We start from the raw sequence: 26,687 nt of genomic DNA on the forward strand, positions 1-26,687 counted from the left end.
GCCTTATGATTATTGGGTATCCAAGCTGGACACGTGACATGAACTGGCTCTCTACGCCTTGGATGTCCTAGCCTGCCCTGCTGCTAGCGTTTTGTCAGAGCGGGTTTTTAGTGCCGCTGGTGGAATTATAACCTATAGGCTCACCCGCCTGTCAACTGAAAATGCTGACAGGTTGACTCTTATAAAAATGAACAAGGGCTGGATTGCGCCAGACTTCTCAACACCACCGAATGATAGCAGCGTAACATAAACTCAAATACAGTGTCTTTTTTTAGGAGGTCTAACTCTATTCCCATGCACCTCTGTCTTCACACCCAGACATGGGTATACGCTTCCTGATTTTGCCTATTTACTCTTGTCCTCCTCCTTCTCCGCATCCTCATCCTCTACCAGCATATCACCACCACATGTACCATATCAACATATTTACGTCTCTTGCAAGGGACATTGGAGTTCCTCCAAATTTTTGGCAGCCATTGCTTCACTGCATAGGCGAACAGTATGGGAGACACACTTCCTAATAATGGGAGCATTTTTTGCAGGAGGCCCTCCGACCTCTACGTCTCTTGCAAGGGGCATTGGAGTTCCTCCAAATTTTTGGCAGCTGTTGCTTCACTGCAGAGGCAAACAGTATGGGAGGCACACTTCCTAATAATGGGAACATTGTTTTCAGGAGGCCCTCCAACCTCTACATCTCTTGCAAGGGGCATTGGAGTTCCTCCAAATTTTTGACAGCCGTTGCTTCACTGCATAGGCAAACAGTATGGGAGACACACTTCCTAATAATGGGAACATTGTTTTCAGGAGGCCCTCCGACCTCTACGTCTTTTGTAAGGGGCATTGGAGTTCCTACAAATTTTTGGCAGCCATTGCAGTCACTGCATACGCAATAACAGTATAGGAGACCCACTCCTTAATAATGGGAACAACAAAGCATAGCCGACTGTTGGCCCTTCAAGAATAGTAAGGGCCGCCTGATGGCCCTATAAAAATAGTCTTTGTGACTTTCAGAGTCCCTCCATCATAAATTAAACCAGATGTGTCACACACCACATGGCCAGATAAGGTAGTAAAATGTTAAAATTACATTTCCTGGTGAATGCATTTGTCTTGGTTGAAAGCATAGGTGGATTATGATGAGGGCAATCTGGGCTACCTTTGTGCACCGACATCTGCAGCTTGGTAGCGTCTAGAGTGGAGTTGATTTTTTGAGGTGATGATATCACCAGAAAGGGCGGGGCTTCCTTCAATCCGGTGAACACCCGATAGCAGGAAGCAGCGTTGAGCTGGAGCTGTGGCTGCTGAAGAGGACAGAGAGGCTGCATGATGGAGCTGTGTGCAGGTGGGAATGAGGACACAGGACTTAGTGTGAGTGGGGTGAGGATGAATTTTGGGTGCAAAGAAGTGTGGATGATGGTATTGTATGGGGGCTGCATGATGGAGGGTTGCATAGGGAAATGGCCACTGCTACTTGTATAAGGCTGCTTATGGGGGGGGGCTTTCACAGGAAAAGGGTTTATGCTATATGCGTGAGGCTGCATGGGGAAGGTGATGATGGTCTGTAAAGAGAAGAGGGGGATGATGAGGGTTTGTGTGGAGAGGGGGGATGTTGATAAGGGGATGATGATGTTGGGCTGTGGGGAGGGGGTTGATGATGATGGGGGCTGTGAGGAGGGGGTTGATGATGATGGGGGCTGTGAAGAGGGGGGATGGTGATGATGGGGGCTGTGAGGAGGGGGGATGATAATGATGGGGGCTATGAGTAGGGGGGATGATGATGATGGGGCTGTGAGTAGGGGGGATGATGATGATGGGGGCTATGAGGAGGGGGGATGATGATGGGGGCTGTAAGGAGGGGGATGATGATTTTAGGGGCTGTGAGGAGGAGGGATGATGATGAGGGGGGATGATGATGATGGGGGCTGTGAGGAGGGGGATGATGATGATGGGGGCTGTGAGGAGAGGGGATGATTATGGAGGCTGTGAGGAGGGGGATGATGATGATGGGGGCTGTGAGGAGGGGGGATGATGATGATGGGGCTGTGAGGAGGGGGATGATGATGATGGGGGCTGTGAGGAGGGGGATGATGATGGGGGCTGTGAGGAGGGGGATGATGATGATGGGGGCTGTGAGGAGGGGGGATGATGATTTTAGGGGCTGTGAGGAGGGGGATGATGAAGGGGGCTGTGGAGGGGGAGTGATGTGGGGCTGTGCGGGGAAGGGTGGTTGATGCTTTATGGCTGCAAGGGGAAATGGGTAATGTCACTCTTGTGAGGCTGCGTGGGGCTGCAGGATGTGCTGTGAACGGAGTGATGCTACACATGGGGCTGCAGAGTGAAGGGGGTAATTTCACTCATGTAGGGCTGCATGCTGAGTGCCTGTGTGGAGAAGGGGGCGATGTTACTTGTGTGGGGATGCATGCTGGGGTTGTGCAGGAAGCTATGTGGGGCTTAGTGTATATAGATAGTTAAATGAGTTCTCATACTGTCACGGGTGTGTCGCCACGAAGATCGTCACGATTACACAGCCTGACTTCTCGCAGCTGAGTTTTTGGTGCTTTGTGTTTTTCGGCAGTGAGGGAGTTAACTCTCTCTCTCTCTGTGCTAGACGAGGTCCAGCCTCGCCCAGCTGCAATCAATGCTGCTGTAGTGGGACTCCTTCAAATGCCTGCCGGTCTGTTAGGGAAGTGTCGGTGAAAGCATTTCATGCAGACTAACAGAGCGGATCGTGGTATTTGGAGTTTCAGAGCTAAGTGTATTTGGAGTGTTTTTTCCCTTCCTCGCTTTATCATTTATCTCCTTTCCCGTTGGTGTTCCCTCTGTTGTAGTTGTGTAGTTTTTGTATGCAAGGTGGTTTTGGTTTTACCCTTGTACTGTCTCGTTCGTCTAAGTACTGAGTGTGGGCATATTATTACCTGTCCCCTTTTGTTGTGATCAGGGGTCCTTCTCAGGACTAGATTACTTAGGTGCAGGGATCCTCAGGAGGTAGGGGTTACGCTGGCGGCCTGGACCTCTGTACCTTTAACAGTACCTCCAGGTAGAGGGATTAGTCAGGGCCCCAGCTTAGGGTCAGCTTAGGCCCCCTACCTCCAGTACACAGAGACAGCGTGACATTTTCACCGACCCTTAGATTTTCTCCAGCTACCATGGATCCAGTAGCCGGTCTAGCTCGGCAGTTGCAGAGTTTGTCCATGGAGCTGGTGGACGTTAGGTCCAAGGTTTTGTATCCTCAGGAGCAAGCCGGACCAGAACCTAAAGTAGCTCTCCCTGACAGGTTCACTGGGGGGCGGGACAAGTTTTTTGTTTTCCGGGAGGCATGCAAGTTGTACTTTCGGCTGCGGCCTCGGTCATCGGGGAGTGAAGAACAAAGGGTGGGAATTGTCATCTCGCTCCTACAAGGGGACCCACAATCTTGGGCGTTCTCTCTTCCCCCGGGCTCCCCGGCTCTCCAGTCAGTGGATAGGTTTTTTGCTGCTCTGGGTCTTGTATATGATGACCCGGATCGGATCTCCCTTGCTGAATCTAAGTTACGTAGGATCCAGCAGGGAGATCGTCCAGCGGAGGAATTCTGTTCGGAGTTCCGTAAGTGGGCCACTGACACCCAGTGGAATGACCCGGCTCTTAGAAGCCAGTTTTGTCAAGGTTTATCCGACAAATTACAGGATGTGTTGGCACAGTATGACTCTCCCGCGTCACTGGAAGCCGCTATGGCCCTAGCTATTCGCATTGACAGACGGCTTCGGGAGAGGTGCGGGATAACTCCACCCCCTGTGATGACTCCACCTCCTACAAGGTCCCCTCATATGGTGGTTCCCCTGGTCAGTCCAGAGGAGCCTATGCAATTAGGAGGGACATCATTTCGGGGGAGGGGACCGGTGGTGCGCCATAAGACAGGAAGGTGTTTCTTCTGCGGGAGAAAGGGACATTTTATTGGGGGGTGTCCATCCCGTCCCTTGCAGAGTGAAGAGTCGTCGGAAAACTGTTGATCCCAGGTTGTGTGGTGGACGGCAATCTGGGAGTAGGTATTTCGTCCCTAGGTTCGTCTCAGTTTCTCGTTCCAGCGGAAGTGGTGTTGGGTATGAGAACTGAGAGGATATCTGTTCTTCTGGATAGTGGGGCAGGGGCTAATCTGGTGGACGCTCGGTTTGCCCGGGTTCAAGGTATGCGATTGAGTGAGTTGGCTAAACCCATCCCCATATTCTCGATCGATGCCAGGCCTCTCGGTCAGGGAAGTTTTTTGCAAGCTGTGCATAACGTAAAACTTCAAGTGGGGGCGATACATAAAGAACTGTTGTCTTGCTACGTGTTGGAGGGTCTTCCCACTCCTATAGTGTTGGGCCTTCCTTGGTTAACTAAGCATAACCCGGTTATTAATTGGCAATCCAGAGAGATAAGCCAATGGAGTAAATTCTGTAATAAAAACTGCATGAATACGGTCATCGGTGCGGTTACTCCTAGGGTCTTACCTCCATTTCTGGCGGACTTTGAGGATGTATTCTCGGAGAAAGGGTGTCAGGAACTACCTCCTCATCGCGAGTATGACTGTTCTGTAAAACTGCTCCCTGAGGCCAAGTTACCTAAAGCTAGGTTGTATAACCTTTCTGGTCCTGAGAGGCAGGCCATGAAGGATTATATTTCAGAAAGTCTGGCTAAGGGGCATATTAGACCTTCATCTTCACCGGTGGCCGCGGGGTTCTTCTTTGTTAAGAAGAAAGATGGAGGCCTACGCCCTTGCCTGGATTTCCGTGAACTTAATCGGATTACGGTCCGAGATCCGTATCCGCTCCCACTTATTCCCGATCTCTTTAATCAGATCGTGGGCGCCAAATGGTTCTCTAAGTTGGATCTCAGGGGGGCGTACAATCTGATTAGGATGAAGGAGGGGGATGAGTGGAAGACGGCGTTTAACACTCCGGAGGGGCATTATGAGAACCTTGTCATGCCATTCGGTCTGACTAATGCCCCGGCAGTGTTCCAACACTTTGTTAATGACATTTTTCGCCGCCTGGTGGGACAGTTTGTTGTCATATATCTGGATGATATCTTAATTTACTCGCCGGATCTGGTGTCTCATCAGGAGCACGTTAGGCAGGTGTTACAGATCTTGCGGGATAATAAACTGTATGCCAAATGGGAAAAGTGTGTGTTCGCCGTACAGGAACTCCAGTTTTTAGGCTTCCTGGTTTCAGCGTCCGGTTTTCGTATGGACCCTGGGAAAGTGCGGGCAGTTCTTGAGTGGGATCGGCCAGAGAATCTTAAGGCACTACAACGTTTCCTGGGGTTTGCTAATTATTACCGGAAGTTCATTCGTAATTTCTCGTCCATGGTTAAGCCTCTCACAGACATGACTAAAAAGGGGACGGATTTTTCTAGGTGGTCTGACAAGGCTTGTCAAGCATTCTCCTCCTTGAAAAAATGTTTTGCCTCGGCACCCATACTCATTCAACCTGATGCGTCACAGCCATTCATTGTAGAGGTAGACGCTTCCGAGGTAGGGGTGGGAGCAGTATTGTCACAAGGTTCGTCCCCTGGTAAGTGGCATCCGTGCGCCTTTTTCTCTAAAAAATTGTCGTCCGCTGAGAGGAATTACGATGTCGGCAATAGGGAACTCTTGGCCATTAAGTTAGCTTTTGAGGAGTGGCGCCATTTTTTAGAGGGGGCAGTCCATCCGGTCACCGTCATCACCGATCACAAGAACCTGCTATATCTGGAGTCCGCGAAACGTCTGAATCCCAGACAAGCTAGGTGGTCATTGTTTTTTACCAGTTTTAATTTTGTCGTTACATATCGTCCTGGGTCAAAAAATGTAAAGGCGGATGCCTTATCTCGTAGTTTCCCTGGGGCCAGGAATACGGACGACCCGATTCCTATCCTTCAGGAGGGGGTGGTGGTTTCGGCAGTATGCTCTGAGCTTGAGGAGGAGGTATTGGAGGCTCAGGGGGACGCCCCTGTTGGACCTCCGGGGAGACTGTTTGTTCCAGATCAGTTGCGACAAAAGGTGATCGAGGCACACCATAACTCAGTTTTTGCAGGACACCCGGGGAGTAAAGCAACTGTGGATCTCCTCTCGCGTCGGTTTTGGTGGCCTAACTTACATAAGGAGGTGGTAACTTTTGTCGCGTCCTGTGGGGTTTGTGCGCGCTCTAAGACCTCACATACCCGTCCGTCTGGGGCCCTCTTACCTTTGAAGATCCCGGAGCGTCCTTGGACTCATCTGTCTATGGACTTTATTACGGACCTCCCTCCGTCTTCGGGTAAAACGGTCATACTCGTTGTAGTGGACAGGTTCAGCAAGATGGCACATTTTATCGCTCTTCCTGCTCTTCCTAATGCTAAAACTCTTGCGCAGGTGTTCATTGGGGAGATTGTGAGGCTTCACGGGGTACCCTCCGAGGTGGTGTCAGATCGGGGGTCTCAGTTTGTGTCCAAATTCTGGAAGGCGTTTTGTACACGGCGGGGGATGCATTTATCGTTCTCATCGGCTTTTCATCCTCAGACCAATGGTCAGACGGAACGTATGAACCAGAGCTTGGAGACATATCTCCGGTGTTTTGTGTCAGAGAACCAGGAGGACTGGGCTTCTTTCTTACCTCTGGCAGAGTTTGCTCTTAATAATAGGCGGAGCGAGTCCACTGGTAAGTCCCCGTTTTTTGGGGCATATGGTTTTCACCCCCAGTTTTGTACTTTCAGTAGGGGGGCTCTTCGGGGGTTCCTGAGGAGGAACGATTTTCCTCATCACTCGCTTCAGTATGGAGAGGGGTGCTGAAGAATCTGAATACTATGGGGAACCGATACAAACGTATGGCTGATAGGAGGAGAGTGTCTGGTCCGGACCTAAGTGTGAACGATCGGGTATGGTTGTCTACCAGGAATATAAAACTTAAGGTTCCCTCCTGGAAACTGGGTCCCAGGTTCATCGGGCCGTACAGGATCAGTTCTATAATTAATCTGGTGGCATTCCGTCTTGACCTCCCCCCTACGTTTAAAATTCACAACGTGTTCCACAGATCATTGCTTAAGAGGTATGTGGCGCCGGTGGTACCGTCACCTTTACCTCCCCCTCCAGTGGTGGTCAATGGTAACTTGGAGTTCCAGGTATCGAGGGTCATCGATTCACGCTTTAATCGCCGGTCCTTTCAGTACCTGGTTCATTGGAAGGGGTATGGTCCTGAGGAGAGGATGTGGGTTCCTGCGTCGGATATTAACGCAGACCGATTAGTTCGGGCCTTCCACACGACTCACCCGGATAAACCTGGCCCTGAGGGTCCGGAGGCCCCTCGTAGAAGGGGGGGTACTGTCACGGGTGTGTCGCCACGAAGATCGTCACGATTACACAGCCTGACTTCTCGCAGCTGAGTTTTTGGTGCTTTGTGTTTTTCGGCAGTGAGGGAGTTAACTCTCTCTCTCTCTGTGCTAGACGAGGTCCAGCCTCGCCCAGCTGCAATCAATGCTGCTGTAGTGGGACTCCTTCAAATGCCTGCCGGTCTGTTAGGGAAGTGTCGGTGAAAGTATTTCATGCAGACTAACAGAGCGGATCGTGGTATTTGGAGTTTCAGAGCTAAGTGTATTTGGAGTGTTTTTTCCCTTCCTCGCTTTATCATTTATCTCCTTTCCCGTTGGTGTTCCCTCTGTTGCAGTTGTGTAGTTTTTGTATGCAAGGTGGTTTTGGTTTTACCCTTGTACTGTCTCGTTCGTCTAAGTACTGAGTGTGGGCATATTATTACCTGTCCCCTTTTGTTGTGATCAGGGGTCCTTCTCAGGACTAGATTACTTAGGTGCAGGGATCCTCAGGAGGTAGGGGTTACGCTGGCGGCCTGGACCTCTGTACCTTTAACAGTACCTCCAGGTAGAGGGATTAGTCAGGGCCCCAGCTTAGGGTCAGCTTAGGCCCCCTACCTCCAGTACACAGAGACAGCGTGACACATACTGAATCTAGGTAGCTATGTGTGGGCTCATACTGTATGTAGGGGGCTGCATGGGAACTCATACTGTATATAGGGAGCTTTGTGGAGGCTCAAACAGTATGTACGGGGCTGTGTGGGAGCTCATACTGTATGTAGGTGCTATATACAGTGCTGGCCAAAAGTATTGGCACCCCTGCAATTCTAGAATCATAGAATCATAGAATGGTAGAGTTGGAAGGGACCTCCTGGGTCATCTGGTCCAACCCCCTGCTCAAAGCAGGATTCACTAAATCATCTCAGACAGATGTCTGTCCAGCCTCTGTTTGAAGACGTCCATTGAAGGGGAACTCACCACCTCTCGTGGCAGCCTGTTCCACTCATTAATCACCCTAACTGTCAAAAAGTTTTTTCTAATATCTAATCTGTGTCTCCTCCCATTTAGTTTCATCCCATTGCTTCTAGTCTTTCCTTGTGCAAATGAGAATAAAGATGATCCTTCTACAATGTGACAGCCCTTGACATATTTGTAGACAGCTATTAAGTCTCCTCTCAGTCTTCTTTTTTGCAAGCTAAACATTCCCAAATCCTGCAACCGTTCCTCATAGGACATGGTTTGCAGACCAGTCACCATTCTGGTCGCTCTTCTCTGAACTTGCTCCAGTTTGTCTATGTCTTTTTTAAAATGTGGTGCCCAAAACTGTACACAGTATTCCAGATGAGGTCTGACCAAAGAGGAGTAAAGACCGATAATGACTTCACGTGATCTAGACTGTATGCTTCTGTTAATACATCCCAGAATTGTATTTGCCTTTTTTGCTGCTGCATCACACTGTTGACTCATGTTCAGTCTATGATCTATTAGTATACCTAAGTCTTTTTCACATGTACTGTTGCTTAGCTCTATTCCTCCCATTCTGTATATGCTTTTTTCATTTTTATTGCCCAGATGTAGTACTTTGCATTTTTCCCTGTTAAAAACCATTCTGTTAGTTGCTGCCCACTGCTCCAGTTTATTTAGGTCTTTTTGAATCCTCTCTCTCTCTTCTCTAGTATTAGCTATCCCTCCTAGCTTTGTGTCATCAGCAAATTTAATCAGTTTACTCTCAATTCCTTCATCTAAATCATTGATAAAGATGTTGAACAATACAGGTCCCAGGACGGAGCCCTGTGGTACCCCACTTGAGACATTCATCCAGCTGGATGTGAAGCCATTTACAACCACCCTTTGAGTCCGATCACTAAGCCAGTTATGAATCCACCTAACAGTTGCCTGGTCCATTGCATACTTGGTCATTTTTTCATTAAGGATGGTGTGAGATACTTTGTCAAATGCTTTGCTGAAGTCAAGATATACTATATCTACAGCATTTCCCTGATCCACCCAGTCAGTGATTCTGTCATAGAAGGAAATTAAGTTAGTCTGACATGACTTGTTAGTTACAAACCCATGCTGACTCTGGTTAATCACTTCATTCTTATCCATGTACTTACATACATGTTGTTTAATAATTTGTTCAAAGATCTTTCCTGGTATAGAAGTCAGACTCACCGGCCTATAGTTCCCTGGGTCCACCTTCTTCCCCTTTTTGAAGATAGGAACAACATTTGCTCTTCTCCAGTCTTCTGGGACTTCTCCTGTTCTCCAAGAATTTTCAAAGATTATGGAGAGTGGTTCTAAAATTTCTTCTATGATCTCCTTCAGTACTCTGGGGTGTAATTCATCTGGACCTGGAGACTTGAACTCATTTATGTTAGCTAAATATTCCCTCACAATCTTTCTGTTTACAGATAACTTGGATTCCTCTATTCCTTTAAAAGGACAGTGAAGATCAGTTGATGTTACATTTTCTTTCTGAGAGAAAACAGATGCAAAATAGGAATTAAAAAGTTCGGCCTTCTCAACATCCTCTCTTACCATTTCTCCATTTTCATCCTGTAAAAATCCTATAGCATCTTTGACTTTTCTTTTACTTTTGACATACCCTCAAAATCCTTTTTTATTGCTTTTGACATCTCTTGCAAGCCTTAATTCATTGTCAGCTTTAGCTAACCTGATACGTTCCCTGCAGGATCTGCAGACTGCATTATAATCTTCTTTAGATATGCCTCCCTCTTTCCATTTAATAAACATTTCTTTCTTTCTTTTTAGCATGTGTTTAAGTTCTGTGTTCATCCATCCTGGTTTCCTTAAATGCTTCCCATTCTTCCTACTTTTCGGGATTGTTAACGATTGTGCTTTGAGAATCTCATTTTTAAAAATTTCCCATCCTTCCTGGACATTTTTGTCCTTAAGGACATCCAGCCATTGGATGTCCTTAAGGACATCTGTCAGATAATACTGTCAGATAATTCTGACAGATAATATTCTGTCAGATAATACTCAGTTTCTTCCTGAAAATGATTGCAATCACAAATTCTTTGGTATTATTCTCTTCATTTAATTTGTCTTCAATGAAAAAAACACAAAAAGAATTGTCCTAAAGCCAAATTGGATATAATTCCACACTAAACCTAAAAAAGGGGGTGGACAAAAGTATTGGCACCCTTTGAAAAATCATGTGATGCTTCCTTAATTCGTGTAATTAACAGCACCTGTAACTTACCTGTGGCACCTAACAGGTGTTGGCAATAACTAAATCACACTTGCAGCCAGTTAACATGGATTAAAGTTGACTCAACCTCTGTCCTGTGTCCCTGTGTGTACCACATTGAGCATGGAGAAAAGAAATAAGACCAACGAACTGTCTGAGGACTTGAGAAACCAAATTGTGAGGAAGCATGAGCAATCTCAAGGCTATAAGTCCATCTCCAAAGACCTGAATTATCCTGTGTCTTCCGTGCGCAGTGTCATCAAGAAGTTTAAAGCCCATGGCACTGTGGCTAACCTCCCTAGATGTGAACGGAAAAGAAAAATTGACGAGAGATTGCAACGCAAGATTGTGCGGATGGTGGATAAAGAACCTCGACTAACATCCAAACAAGTTCAAGCTGCCCTGCAGTCCGAGGGTACAACAGTGTCAACCCATACTATCCGTCGATGTCTGAATGAAAAGGGACTGTATGTTAGGATACCTAGGAAGACCCAACTTCTTACTCCGAGACATAAAAAAGCCAGGCTGGAGTTTGCCAAAACTTACCTGAGAAAGCCTAAAACATTTGGAAGAATGTTCTCTGGTCACATGAGACAAAAGTAGAGCTTTTTGGGAAAAAGCATCAACATAGAGTGTACAGGAAAGAAAAAGAGGCATTCAAAGAAAAGAACACGGTCCCTACAGTGAAACATGGCGGAGGTTCCCTGATGTTTTGGTGTTGCTTTGCTGCCTCTGGCACCGGACTGCTTGACCGTGTGCATGGCATTATGAAGTCTGAAGACTACCAACAAATTTTGCAGCATAATGTAGGGCCCAGTGTGAGAAAGCTGGGTCTCCCTCAGAGGTCATGGGTCTTCCAGCAGGACAATGACCCAAAACACAGTTCCAAAAGTACTATAAAATGGTTTTAGAGAAAGCACTGGAGACTTCTAAGGTGGCCAGCAATGAGTCCAGACCTGAATCCCATAGAACACCTGTGGAGAGATCTCAAAATGGCAGTTTGGAGAAGGCACCCTTCAAATATCAGGGACCTGGAGCAGTTTGCCAAAGAAGAATGGTCTACAATTCCAGCAGAGCATTGTAAGAAACTCATTGATGGTTACCGGAAGCGGTTGTTCGCAGTTATTTTGGCTAAAGGTTGTGCAACCAAGTATTAGGCTGAGGGTGCCAATACTTTTGTCCGGCCCTTTTTTGGAGTTTTGTGTGAAATGATCAATGATTTGATTTTTGGTTCATTCTCTTTTGTGTTTTTTCCTTGCAAGCAAATTAAATGAAGAGAATAATACCAAAGAATTTGTGATTGCAATCATTTTCAGGAAGAAACTGAGTATTATCTGACAGAATTGCAGGGGTGCCAATACTTTTGGCCAGCACTGTACCTCATGTGTCTGTGAGGTATATGGATGTTTTGTGACTTAATTGCACTGCCACTTAACTGGCCATTTATGATCTGAAGGGTTACTAGTATCTATATTTCATAAATGTTCATTGAATATTATCTGATCACCTATTGAGGATGCCTTGTCAGTTAGAGTAGTGGTCGGGCTACAGAGGGGCAGTTGATGAGGAGCCCCCGCTCCTCACAGGCACTCAGCATGCAGACCTACATGAGTGACATTACCCCCTTCACTCTGCAGCCCCATGTGTAGCATCACTCCGTTCACAGCACATCCTGCCATACCGTGTAAACTTAGGGTGCCAACCTACGCAGTCAGGAAGGGAATTGTGAAAGGCAAAACTAGTCCCCATTTCCCCGCATTTCTGCTCTTTTTTATATCACTGTTTTTCTGTGCTATGTGTGTGTATTTATGTCTGTATTAGTGTTGAGCGAGCACTAAAATGCTCGGGTGCTCGAAGCTTGGGCCGAGCTCACCGTGATACTCGGGTGCTCGACCCAAGCAACGAGCCCAATGTTAGTCTATGGGAGACCCGAGCATTTTTGCGGCGGCACCCCCGGCAGTCTGTAGAAAGCATAAAAAGTGCCCAAAACGATAGTGACAGTGCTCAAATTACATGGGGACAGAATGGGGATCACCCCAGGAAGCATTTCTGACCCCTAGGTCACTGCTGTCAACAACGTGGTCAGAGGTATTAAGCCACTTTTACGGGCACACAATAAAACGTTCAAAAACGAAACTGAAACTGCTTTCCTGTGAAATATGTTAAGGAATATCCTTTCCAGGGTAAAGACTTGTGTATAAGGTAAAATAAATAACCAAAAACAAAAATACTCCTCCACACCTTGAGCTATGTTCACAAGTAGCATTTTTTATGCGTTTTTGCACTTTTGTATTGCTTTCAACCGTGACAAATGCATTCACTGGGAAATGTCATTTTAACATTTTACAACCTTATCTGGCCATGTGCTGTGTGACACATGCATACAGTGCTGAAAAGACATGGTAACAGCATGGGGAAGACCCCTGGAAGCATCTCTGACACCCAGGTCACTGCCTAAAAGTGTGCCCATCAGAAGTGATCCTTGCCGCATCAGAAGATGCAGACTTGCAACTATCCCCGTGCAAGTCCTTGTCCCAGGGCAGTGTTCAATTGTACCTCCCCCATTCCTTGCAATGCAAGCGCAAGTATGCAGCCTGCCACCCACCCACCCCCAGGCTGCAATACCATACTGCTTGCTTGCACTTGAAATTGGGCCTTTTAGGCAAACGGGCATCGGAATCTGGCCACCACGTCATGGCTGCATCGGCGGCCTGGTATCCATACTCAGTACCCAGCCGCCCGGCGGCCGGGTGTCCACGCTTGGTCCCCAGCCGCCAGGGTACGGCCGGGTATCCACACTCGGTCCCCAGCCGCCAGGGGGCAGCCGGGTGTCCATACTCGATCCCCAGCCGCCCCTATTTGTCCCAGTAACCTTCCCCACACTTTTCTTATCCTGGCCTGCTTTAGGGCAGCTTTGGCTGAGCCCACCAGACATCCAGACTCCTCCGGTGGGCCCTGGCTTCTCCATCAGGAGAGTTGAGAGTGCCAAGGTGAGGAGCATGATGATGATGATGATAGAAGTCAGCATCTGCTTTTTTTCTTGGAATGCAAGCGTAAGTGTGCAGCCTGCCACCCACCCACCCCCAGGCCATACTGCTAGCTTGCTTGCACTTGAAATGAGGCCTTTTAGGCTTGTGGAGGCAGACGCCGGCCACCATGTCTTGGCTGCGTCAGCGGCCTGGTATCAATACTCAGTCCCCAGCCGCCCGGCGGCCGGGTGTTCACACTCGGTGCCCAGCTGCCAGGGGCGGCCGGGTGTCCATACTCGGTCCCCAGCCGCCCCGCGGCCGGGTGCCCACACACGGTCCCCAGCCGCCTGGGGGTGGCCGGGTGTCCATAAACGGTCCCAAGCCGCCCCTTTTTGTCCCGGTGCGCCTTAAACACAAGCGCGCATACCAAAACATTACCTGTGCCCTCCCCAGTGCATTTAGTGGGAAGGACAGCCTAACCACAAACACGTGGACAAGTGAATGTGGCCAGGGATGGCCCATCTCACTGACGCCTTCACACTGGGTTAATATTGTGGAAGCCGGGACACAGTTGGACACTGGGATGCAACATGTCCTCCAGACATAGAGGATTGCGGGTCCTGGGTCAATCATGCTTCAACACAAAGTTCAGAAGATAGACAGCAGCAGTGGTCGGCCTCCTACACAACGAGTAAATTATTCATGATCATGAGGCCATCTTTCTCCTTAGCTTTCTGTTCCTTGGAATGCAAGCGCATGTATGTAGTAGCGGCTAGGTCTGAGGTGGTCAGCGTTTTGGCGCATATCCTACTTCCTCCGAGGATTGCTGGATGTTTTCCTGCTACTTTCTGAGTTCTATGACTCCCGTTAAAACAAAGCTTCAGGTGATGAATGATGGATGAGGTGGTGGCAAAGGAGAAAGAGCAGGAGGAACAGGGACCATTCACATCAATATCAGGCCAGTCAACCACACATGTCTTGTAGGATATGTTTCTGTACCAAAAGGAGCGGTTTGGCTGCACAGTTATAGGGCATACAGTGAGTGCAATGCCTACCAAAAATTTTGAAGCACTCCAATGCCCCTTGAAAGTGACATGGAGGTCAGAGGGCCTTAACTAAACTGTTTTTTCCATTTATAGCAACTGCGTCTCCTGTACACTGTTGGCCTAAGCAGTGAATGGAAGGTTTTCCAAAAATTATGAGGAACTGCAATGCCCCTTGAAACAGACGTGGATTACAGCATACTAAAAACCTTCTACCCATTATTGGGGAGTGGGTCTCCCTTAGTGTTCGCCCATGCATTGAAAAGAAAAAGCTGACTAAAATTAGGAGGAAATGCAATGCCCGTTGGAAGAGTCGTGGAGATTAGAAGTAATTAAAAACAACATTTCAATGCCCCTTGGAAGAGCTGTGGAGTTCAGAGTGGTTTAACAAGACGGTTTTAATGCCCCTTGGAAGAGACGTGGAGGTCACAGTAGCTTAACAAGACCGTTTTAATGCCCCTTGGAAGAGTGGCGGAGGTCGCAGTGGAATAAAAAGACAATATCAATGCCCCTTGGAAGAGTGGTGGAGGTCGCAGTGGAATAAAAAGACAATATCAATGCCCCTTGGAAGAGTGGTGGAGGTCGCAGTGGAATAAAAAGACAATATCAATGCCCCTTGGAAGAGTGGTGGAGGTCGCAGTGGAATAAATAGACAATATCAATGCCCCGTGGAAGAGACGTGGAGGTCACAGTAGCTTAACAAGACGGTTTTAATGCCCCTTACAAGAGCCATGCAGTACAGCATATTAAAAACATTATTCCCATTATGGGGGAGTGGGTCTCCCATAGTCTCTGCCTATGCCTTCCAAGCAAAAGCTGCCAAAAATTAGGACGGAGGAACTTGCAATGCTGGCAACACGGACCACGGTCACCCTGGTGGTATAGTGGTGGTGGAGGCTGAGCATAAGGAGAAGAGCAAAAAACAGCCGAAATGAGGAAGCGTATACCCATATGTGGGTGTGAAGCGGTGCATGGGAATACACCTCCCGAAACAACACAGTGGATTTGACTTTATGTTACTCTGCTGTCATTTGGTGGTGATGAGAAGTCTGGCCCAATCCAGCCCTTGTTCATTTTGATAAGGGTCAGCTTGTCAGCATTGTCAGTTGACAGAATCTTTTAAACAGATATATTTGTGTCTGAACAGTCAGTGACACACTCAAACTGTTTTTTTGTATGGAAAAAGGACAAAAAAGTGGATAATACAGAGATTTGAACCGTGAAACTGCAAAATCACAGTTATAATTTCCTGGTGTATACCAGACTCGTTAAAATAGATATATTTGTGTCTGAACAGACAGCGACACACTGAAACGGTCTTTTTTATGGAAAAAAGGCAAGCAGGTTGATAACACCCAGATTTGAACCATGGAAGAAGAAAAACACAGTTCTAGTTCTCTGGCCTACACCAGAATCTTTTAAACAGATATATTGGTGTCTGAACAGTCAGTGAGACACTGAAAATGTTTTTTTTTTATGGAAAAAAGGAAAGCAGGTTGATAACACCCAGATTTGAACCATGGAAGAAGAAAAACACAGTTCTAGTTCTCTGGCCTACACCAGAATCTTTTAAACAGATATATTGGTGTCTGAACAGTCAGTGAGACACTGAAAATGTTTTTTTTTTATGGAAAAAAGGAAAGCAGGTTGATAACACCCAGATTTGAACCATGGAAGAAGAAAAACACAGTTCTAGTTCTCTGGCCTACACCAGAATCTTTTAAACAGATATACAGTTATATGAAAAAGTTTGGGCACCCCTATTAATCTTAAGCTTAATGTTTTATAAAAATTGATGTTTTTGCAACAGCTATTTCAGTTTGATATATGTAATAACTGTTGGACACAGTAATGTTTCTGCCTTGAAATGAGGTTTATTGTACTAACAGAAAATGTGCAATCTGCATTCAAACAAAATTTGACAGGTGCATAAGTATGGGCACCTCACCAGAAAAGTGACATTAATATTTAGTAGATCCTCCTTTTGCAAAAATAACAGCCTCTAGTCGCTTCCTGTAGCTTTTAATGAGTTCCTGGATCCTGGATGAAGGTATTTTTGACCATTCCTCTTTACAAAACAATTCCAGTTCAGTTAAGTTTGATGGTTGCCGAGCATGGACAGCCCTCTTCAAATGATCCCACAGATGTTCAATGATATTCAGGTCTGGGGACTGGGATGGCCATTCCAGAGCATTGTAATTGTTCCTCTGCATGAATGCCTGAGTAGATTTGGAGCGGTGTTTTGGATCATTGTCTTGCTGAAAGATCCATCCCCTGCGTAACTTCAACGTTATCACTGATTCTTGAACAGTATTGTCAAGAATCTGCTGATACTGAGTGGAATCCATGCGTCCCTCAACTTTAACAAGATTCCCGGTGCCGGCATTGGCCACACAGCCCCAAAGCATGATGGAACCTCCACCAAATTTTACTGTGGGTAGCAAGTGTTTTTCTTGGAATGCTGTGTTTTTTTTTTGCCGCCATGCATAACGCCTTTTTGTATGACCAAACAACTCAATCTTGGTTTCATCAGTCCACATGACCTTCTTCCAAAAAGAAATTGGCTTCTCCAAATGTGCTTTTGCATACCTCAGCCGACTCTGTTTGTGGCGTGCTTGCAGAAACGGCTTCTTTCACATCACTCTCCCATACAGCTTCTCCTTGTGCAAAGTGCGTTGTATAGTAGACCGATGCACAGTGACACCATCTGCAGCAAGTTGATGCTGCAGCTCTCTGGAGGTGGTCTGAGGATTGTCCTTGACTGATCTCACCATTCTTCTTCTCTGCCTTTCTGATGTTTTTCTTGGCCTGCCACTTCTGGCCTTAACAAGAACTGTCCCTGTGTTCTTCCATTTCCTTACTATGTTCCTCACAGTGGAAACTGACAGGTTAAATCTCTGAGACGGCTTTTTGTATCCTTCCCCTGAACAACTATGTTGAATAATCTTTGTTTTCAGATCATTTGACAGTTGTTTTGAGGAGCCCATGATGCCACTCTTCAGAGCAGATTCAAACAGGAGAACAACTTGCAAGTGGCCACTTTAAGTAGCTTTTCTCATGATTGCATACACCTGGCTATGAAGTTCAAAGCTCAATGAGGTTACAAAACCAAAAAAAGTGCTTTAGTAAGTCAGTAAAAAGTAGGTAGGAGTATTTAAAACAAGAAAATGATAAGGGTGCCCATACTTATGCACCTGTCAAATTTTGTTTGAATGCAGATTGCACATTTTTTGTTAGTACAATAAACCTCATTTCAAGGCAGAAACATTACTGTGTCCAACAGTTATTACATATATCAAACTGAAATAGCTGTTGCAAAAACATCAATTTTTATAAAACATTAAGCTTAAGATTAATAGGGGTGCCCAAACTTTTTCATATAACTGTATTTGTGTCTGAACACTCACAGACACACTCAATTTTTTTTTTGGGAGGGGGGATGCTAAAAGGTTAATAAGACGGGTATTTGTACAGTCTGACTGAGGAAAAACAAAACAGGATTTAGATGAAAAAAAAAGGATTTTTCCTGGCCCCTGAGACCTGGGGATAAGTCTAGCAATTTGACCAGCAGGAGCACACAGGACTGTAATGCAATGTTTGTTGGTATAATCATTGCGTCTCCTATACAGCCTGCCTGCCTGATATCTGGGATGGATATTAGTCCTGATAAGGACTGTTTGTTTGATTTGGCAGGCTTTAGAGACCCTACACTAACTATTTCGCTGTATAAATCTCTCCCTAGCTCAGGAGCACTGACCCTACACTGTCTGATCCGGAGCGACTGTGTCCAAGATGGCGGCGCCCGGTTTTAAATACTCGAGGTGACACTGTGCGGCCAGCCAATCACTGTAATGCCCACAACCAACATGGCTGCGGCATTACAGTGACTGGATGGCAATCCCTGCATGTTCATTGGCTCTGTAAAGAGCGGCAAACATGCAAGGCAGAGACCCGAGCTCCCGCCCGAGTAACCCGAAAATGCTCGGTGCTCGCCGAACATCCCGAGTAGTGAGATGCTCGGGCGAGTACCGAGCAGTGTCGAGCATGCTCGCTCAACACTAGTCTGTATATATTGGGGTTTTTAAACTAAATAAAGAGAATTTTTCACGTTTTTTTTTGTTAGGGCTTACATGTATAAGGGCCCCATAGGTTGATCACTTTGGTTGTTGAGTGAGGGGGCTATGTAGGGGCTCATATTGTATATAAGGGGATGTCAGGATACTTAATTCTGCTCAATATTAAGTTATACAGTTATGTATGAATAATAATTATTTTTATACTATGGTAATATTGAGCAGAATTAATTTCAGCCTATTGGTTCGGCCTCCAGAACAGTCACGGTCTCTCACCCCTGCTCTATTATATATGGCGCTGTACATAAGAGAAAAATTTGCGTGTGTTACTAACATGACCTATCACATGATCTATCAAATGGGATCATGTGACATGTCACGTGATACATCCGGTACCTGGGGGGGCCCACACCTTCTAAACTGCCTGGGGCCCTGGCTACTCTTAATCCACCCCTGGTTGAAAGCAATGCAAAAGTGCAAAAACGCATCAAAAAAGCTACGTGTGAACATAGACCAAGGTGTGGAGGAGCATTTTTGTTTTTGGTTACCCTGAAAAGGATGTTCCTTAACATATTTCCCAGGAAAATACATTTTGGTTTCGTTTTTGTATGCTTTATTGTGAGTTCGTAAAAGTGGCGTAATACCTCTGACAATGTTGTTGACAGCAGTGACCTGGGAGTCAGAAATGCTTCCAGGGGTCTTCCCCATGCTGTTCCCATGTCATTTGAGCACTGTTCCCATCGATTTGGGCAATTTTTAGTCCTTCTGCAGACCGTCGGTGGGAGCCGACGGAAAAATGCTTGAGCTTCCCATAGACTTACATTGGGCTCGTTACTCGGTCCGAGCACTCAAGCATTCCAATTTTCTCAACTCGAACAATGAGTACCCGAGCATTTTAGTGCTCGCTCATCACTAATGGGCAGTTATTTCATTTGGCAGTTAGTGATTGCAGGAGTCGGGTAACCACACTTTATACCCTCTTTAACTATGCACCGAAAGATAGTACACATTCCCACTAAGCAATGTTTCTATATGTTTTCACTCTCTCTCCTATAGTCCTCCACTTTCTACTACCCCCCTAATAATAAATACAATTGATGGAGAAATGGTAGTATATGTACCCAAGAGGGAACATATATTAAATTATATTATAACCTGTCTATGTGTATACAAAAAAATTTCTCAACTACCATAGTACGGACAAAGTCAGGGCCAAATCGTCAGTAACACAGTAGAGCAAACAAAAAATAGGCCACTAAATTTATGCAAAAAAGTCAAAGTTTATTAAGGGGCAATGACAAGCACAAAAGAGGGGGTAAAGTGCAACGTGCAGACGGTAAAAACCTTAAAGATAGCTCCACGCAGCAGCTGCCATAAATAATATATATGTAATGTAATTATACCCAATCTGCAAACATGCTAGATGGGTGGTACAGGAAGCAGATATACAATCAGGGGAGTGTGTATAAATTAATATATACTGTCCAACTCGATGTACCAAGTAGTATTACCTATAAAGCCCAGTACAAGTGCCAAAATTGGTTAAACATATAATATATTGCCCTACATACTTGATTTTATATAGTACCATCCACACTCATATCAGATAGTAAATAAGTCACCATAGCCCTGTATATACATACCGGGGAGTAAAGCGTGGGAAGCGTGGAAAGGCAAGTCAGGTACAGGATCATATAGTGTAAGCTGCACACGTGGAGCGATCGCCCCAACACGCGTTTCAGTTTCCCTTCGTTCCCTAATACCTACACCTCGTAATGAACTGTTCATCTCTCCCTCCATTCTACCCCTCCATCTTACCTCCTCAGAATTGTTCTTTCATATTCAATCCTGTGTCTCCAAACACAGACAGCCACCTCATGCTCTCTCCTGCTCCCACCTGCTAACACTTTCTCTGCTCCTCCTCACTGCTGGCGATATCTCACCATACCCTGGCCCTCCTCACCACATCCACACAGTCACTTCTACCTCTTATCCACGACCTACCACAAATTTCCATAACCTCTCTAACCTTATTCCTATCCACCCAGCCCCCGCTTTCCCAGTCCCACTAACAGGAGCTCTATGGAACGCTCGCTTTGTCTGCAACAAACTTTCCTACATCCATGGTCTTTTCATTACTAACAAACTCTCCTTCCTCGGCATCACAGAAACCTGGCTCACCCCCTCTGACACAGCTTCTCCAGCTGCACTTTCCTATGGTGGATTCCATCTTTCCCACACACCCCGTTCCAGCAGCAAGCATGGCCGAGGAGTTGGTATCCTCCTGTCAGATAACTGCTCCTCCCCAATTCCACTGCCGCCCTCTGTTACTTTCCCCTCTTTTGAGGCACACTGTGCGCGCATCTACTCCCCCTCCAACTGGCTGTCATTTACAGCCCCCCAGGGCCAGCCACCACTTTCTTCGAGCACTTCACCACCTGGCTGCTTCACTTCCTTTCTGCTGACATCTCCACTATCATCATGGGCGTCTTCATCATCACCATTGACACTTCCCACTCATCTGTCTCTAAGCTTCTATCCCACTGGACCTCATCTTCACCTGCCTCTGTTCCCTGTCTAACCTCTCCAACTCATCTCTCCCTGTATCTGACCACAACCTACTCACATTCTCTTCCCTCTCCTCCCCAGGTGCATAATTCCCACTCCACAAACTTGCATACCCTCGCATAATCTCCACTCCACAAACTTGCATACCCTCACAAAAATCTCAAACACCTAGACCTACACTCACTCTTTGAATTCCTCCTCCCTCTTACAGACATATGCTCCTTACATGATACAGATGTTGCTGCTGCTTTATATAACACCACAACAGCTGCAGCCTGCAATTCGGTCGCCCCCTCCCACACACATACCAAAGCTTGCACAATCAACAAGCAACCCTGGCACACCAGCCTGACTAAAGAACTGAGGCGGGCCTCCAGGGTTGCTGAGCGGAGATGGAAAAAGTCCCACTTCAACGAGTGCTTCATCGTATTCAAACAGTCCCTCACTACTTTCAAAACAAACATACTTCTCATTTCTCATATCCTCTCTGTCACACAACTCTAAACATCTATTCAACACTTTCAATTCTCTCCTCCGTCCCTCAGCGGCTCCTCCCTCTCCTCTCATCTTAGCTGAGGACTTTGCCTCATTCTTCAAGCAGAAGATTGATACGATCAGGCAAAGATTTTGCCTAAAGTCCCCACAGCCCCTTCTCATATCTACTCAATTCTCCTCCTCCAAAACCAGCTTCTCCACAATTACGGAAGATCAACTTTCCTCCTTATTCTCAAAGTCACACCTCACCACCTGTGAACTTGACCCTATCCCGTCCCACCTCATCCCTAACCTTACTACAGTCTTCATCCCAACTCTAACCCACCTCTTCAACCTGTCACTAACAACTGGTGTCTTCCCCTCATGCTTCAAACATGCCTCGATCGCACCCATCCTCAAAAAGCCCTCCCTTGACCCATCCTCTCTGACTAGCTATCGCCCCATATCACTTCTCCCTTACGCCTCAGAACTACAGGAACAACACGTCCATTCCAAACTGTCCCCCCACCTCTTCTCCTGCTTCCTCTTTGACCTCTTACAATCTGGCTTCCGACCGCATCACTCCACTGAAACTGCCCTGACTAAAGTCACAAACGACCTACTAACTGCCAAATCCAAGTAACACTACTCTGTCCTCCTCCTCCTAGACCTGTCATCTGCCTTTGACACAGTGGACCATTCCCTCTTACTACAGACTCTCTCATCTCTTGGCATCACAGACTTGGCCCTATCTTGGATCTCCTTAAACTTAACAGACAGGACCTTCAGTGTTTCTCACTCACACACCACCTCCTCACCTCGGCCCCTATCTGTCGGTGTCCCCCAAGGTTCAGTCCTAGGACCTCTGCTCTTATCAATCTACACCCTCTCCTGGGACAGCTCATAGTCTCACGGCTTTCAGTATCATCTCTATGCTGACGACACACAGATTTACCTCTCTGGACCTGATATAACCTCCTTACTAACCAGAATCCCACAATGTCTGTCCGCTATCTCATCTTTCTCCTCTGCTAGATTTCTAAAACTTAATATGGATAAACCAGAATTCATCATCTTTCCCCCATCTCACTCAGCCCCCCCATCTGACCTATCCATCAAATCAATGGCTGTCCGCTTTCCCCGGTCCTACAAGCTTGCTGCCTTGGGGTAACCCTTGACTCTAACCTCCCCTTCAAACCACATATCCAAGCCCTTTCCACTTCCTGCCGACTCCAACTCAAAAACATCTCCCGGATCCGCACATTCCTCAACCACAAATCTGCAAAAACACTAGTGCACGCCCTCATCATCTCTCGCCTCGACTACTGCAACCTCCTGCTCTGTGGCCTCTTTTCCAACACCCTTGCACCCCTCCAATCTATCCTAAACTCTGCTGCCCGACTAATCCACCTCCCCCCCCCCCCATGCTATTCCCCGGCCTCTCCTCTTTGTCAAACGCTTCACTGGCTCCCCATTGCGGTTTTTTTTTAATATATAATTTTTATTAACTTTTTCAAAAAGAAACAGACCGGGTATAAAGAGATAGTTCTTACATATTTGATTGGTAAAGCAAAACAATATAATATAAGAACTTAATAACAATGTAACTTACATCAGTTTAATTAACACGCAATCCAGTTGATACTCTGATTTATTGAAGCCATCTTGTTAGATTAGACCACCTATGTTAGTATTATAGACCTTCACCAAATGATCCCTCCATTCCACTCTCTCCCCCCCCCCCTCAATCCAGGCGTAATGGACCTAGGCTATCCCCAAGATCTTCCAGAATGTACCCTACTGTGGAAGTGAAGGGTTCCACCATTTTCTTTTTTTTATTTAATGAGCAGCAATTTACAATAAACTGTTTCCATTTCGGAAGAAATTTGCCAGCTTGCGTTTCCTTATTGCTAAGGGCGTCTTCTTGCTCTATTCCCATAAAATGTTTAATTTGAGCTGTTAACTCTTCAATGGGGGGGGGGATGTTGGGTTCTAGCCAATATTTAAGTAATTGTTTTTTTGCCAGGATAAGTAGGGTGTGGAGCAATTTCGGAGGATTTCCCCTCTTCCCCTCAGGGTTTTCTGTGTTGTTCCAAAAATGTAACAAGGCTAGATAAGGGGAAAGAGTATAGCCCGGACCCCATATGGTGTCGATCATAGCTGATACTTCTCCCCAATATGAAACTGAAGCCGGGCATGACCATAGGCCATGCATGAGGTCGGATAGTGGAAGGTGGCATTTAGGGCAAGCTGTTAGCCTGTTTGAAAGCGAGTCTTTTTTAGGTATATTAAATGCATAGATGGCGCCATGCATGATTTTATATTGCGTTTCTCTCTATGCTTCATTTATAATGTGTTTTCTTATTAAATTCCAGCCTGACCTGATCTTATCAGAGATTTCCACATCTTCCATCTGTTGTCTCCAATATTTGAAGAAAGTATCTGGGTGAACGCCTAGTTGATTGAATCTCATTACAGAATAAAGGACAGAAATTGAAGGGGTACCCATTGGAGACAACTGAATGACATCCAAGACATTTTGGGAGACCTCAAAGGTCGGATGATTTGCTGAACAGTAAATCTAAACCGTGCCTCAGTGAGTGTTGCCATGCAAGTGTTATTCAGCTTGGTTAAAGGGATGACTCATTGGAAAAAATTACTGATGTGAAGCTCTTTCCATTCAATAAAAGCGAGAAATTATGCAAACAATATGATTAAAATTCAGTAACTGCTATATTCTCTGATATATCCAATTTTTCATCTCTAGAAGAAATTACCAGTAGACTGTTTCCAGCCCTAGGATGAAAGTGTACATCATACCATGCCATAATGCATTTTCAATCAGCCATTTTCCGGCTGCTACTGATGTACCATTCAAAGATCTAATTTTTATTTATTTATTTTCAGAATTTGAAGAGCCACCATCCTGCCTTCAGAAGTCACATAATTAGTAAATTGAGTCCACTTGTGTGTAATTTATTTTGAGAAGATCTACAGCTGTTCTGTGAAGGCTTCAGAGGTTTATTTGAGAATAAGAGGAGAGAGAAATGAAGCCTTCCGGGCTCTCCCGGTACCTCCGCCGTCCCCGGGATCTCCTGATCTGTCCCCCGGCCCTCCGTCATCTTTCTCTGCGCCCGCCGGGATCTGCCGGCCCCGGTGCCCGGCAACAATAAATAAATTTCCCTATTGGTTCCTTTTGATCACTGTTATAAACCCAATCACAGTGATCAAAAAAAAATCAAATCCCCTTTGTCCCTCCCTTAGTTAGATAAAAACTATAAAATAAAATAAAATATATATTTTTTCCATTATTTGCGGTTAGGATTAGGGTTCTGTTAGGGTTACGGTTAGGATTAGGGTTGTGTTAGGGTTAGGATTAGGGTTGTGTTAGGGTTACGGTTAGGATTAGGGTTAGGGTTAGACTTAGGGTTGTGTTAGGGTTAGGATTGTGTAGGTTTAGGATTAGGGTTGTGTTAGGGTTGTGTAAGGGTTGTGTTAGGATTAGGGTTGTGTTAGAGTTGTGTTAGGGTTAAAATTAGGGTTAGGGTTGTATTAGGATTAAGGTTAAGGTTGTGTTAGGGTGGTTAGGATTAGGGTTGTGTTAGGGTTAGGATTAAGGTAGGGTTAGGGTTGTGTTAGGATTAGGGTTGTATTAGCGTAGGGGTTAAGGTTGTGTTGGGGTGGGGACTTTTTCAAAAGTAAAGAACAAAAAATGATGACGATATGGCGGTTAATGTTGAACTCACTACTTGAGTTTGCACCGGGTACTCGGGTATGCACCGAGTATCGCGGGTGCTCGAATTACATGCTCGAGTCCTTGCCCCGCATGTTTCCTGGCTGCTATACAGCCAAAAAAAACAGGGGTCGCCTGCCATACTTGAGCAATCCCTGCATGTTTTTTTTCGGGTGTCTAACAACCATGAAACATGCAGAACGGGGACTCGAGCATCCGCGATACATGGTGCATACCCGAGAACCCGATGCAAGCTCAAGTAGTGAGCACTTGCTAATGACAATTTATTCAATATGAGGACCTAATGTTATCAAATTTTGTGTCATACCATGGATGCAAAATGTTCACTATACCCCTTTATAAAATCATTGAGGGGTGTAGTTTCCAAAATGGGGTCACTTGTGGGGGGGTTTCCAAATGCGATATGTCGTCCGCTCTCGATTCCAGCCAATTTTGCATTCAAAAAACATCACAGTAAAAGATAATGCCTTACCAACACCAGGTCAGATTACCAATGCACTGCAGGATGCAGCAAGCCTCCATGATAAAGGCGGGGACAGCACATGTGCAAAATACTGATGCAGGCAGCCACTCACTAACCTACTAATTCATGGAGGGGATGGCTATGTAGTATTATACATGCACTTTTTGCGTTAAAAAAGTCACACATTGCTCCTTCCCTTTCGAGCCCTGCCGTGCGCCCAAACAGCGGTTTTCCCCCGCGTATGGGGGTATTGGCTTACTCAGGAGAAATTGCACAACAAATGGTATGGTGCAATTTCTCCTGTTACCCTTATGAAAATGCAAAATTGGGGGCTGAAAAACATTTTTGTGGGAAAAATGTGAAAATGTTATTTTTACGGCTCATTGTTATAAACTTATGTGAAGCACCTGGGGGTATCTAGATATGTTTCCTGAGGGGTCTAGTTTCCAAAATGTTATCACTTGTGGGGGGTTTCCAATGTTTAGGCACATCAGGGGCTCCCCAAACATAACATGGCGTCCACTAATTATTCAAGCAAATTTTACATTCAAAAAGTCAAAAGGCGCTCCTTCCCTTCAGAGCCCTGCCGTGCGCCCAAACAGTGGTTTTCCCCACGTATCGGCGTATTCAGGAGAAATTGGACAACAAATTTTGTGGTCGATTTTCTCTTGTTACCCTTGAGAAAATAAAAAAATTGGGGCCTGAAGTAAAATTTGTGTGAAAAAAGTTAAATGTTCATTTTTTCCTTCCACGTTGCTTCAGTTCCTGTGAAGCACGTGAAAGGTTAATAAACTTCTTGAATGTGGTTTTGAGCACCTTGAGGGGGTTCAGTTTTTAGAATGGTGTCA

The 26,687-nt window shown here is 45.9% G+C and overlaps 1 long non-coding RNA gene across 1 annotated transcript; it reads left to right on the forward strand.

Moving 5' to 3' along the window:
• Window positions 1-1,231: 1,231 nt before the first annotated feature.
• LOC141256381 (uncharacterized) lies at window positions 1,232-25,625 on the forward strand. The gene is made up of 3 exons (XR_012317348.1): window positions 1,232-1,342; window positions 23,998-24,218; window positions 24,530-25,625. It is a non-coding gene; the product is annotated as an uncharacterized lncRNA (long non-coding RNA).
• The last annotated feature ends 1,062 nt before the right edge of the window (window positions 25,626-26,687 follow it).

This window comes from Phyllobates terribilis, unplaced genomic scaffold, assembly GCF_046119375.1.
Source record: "Phyllobates terribilis strain yellow unplaced genomic scaffold, ASM4611937v1 Scaffold_1__5_contigs__length_1240528914, whole genome shotgun sequence".
Taxonomy (NCBI): domain Eukaryota; kingdom Metazoa; phylum Chordata; class Amphibia; order Anura; family Dendrobatidae; genus Phyllobates; species Phyllobates terribilis.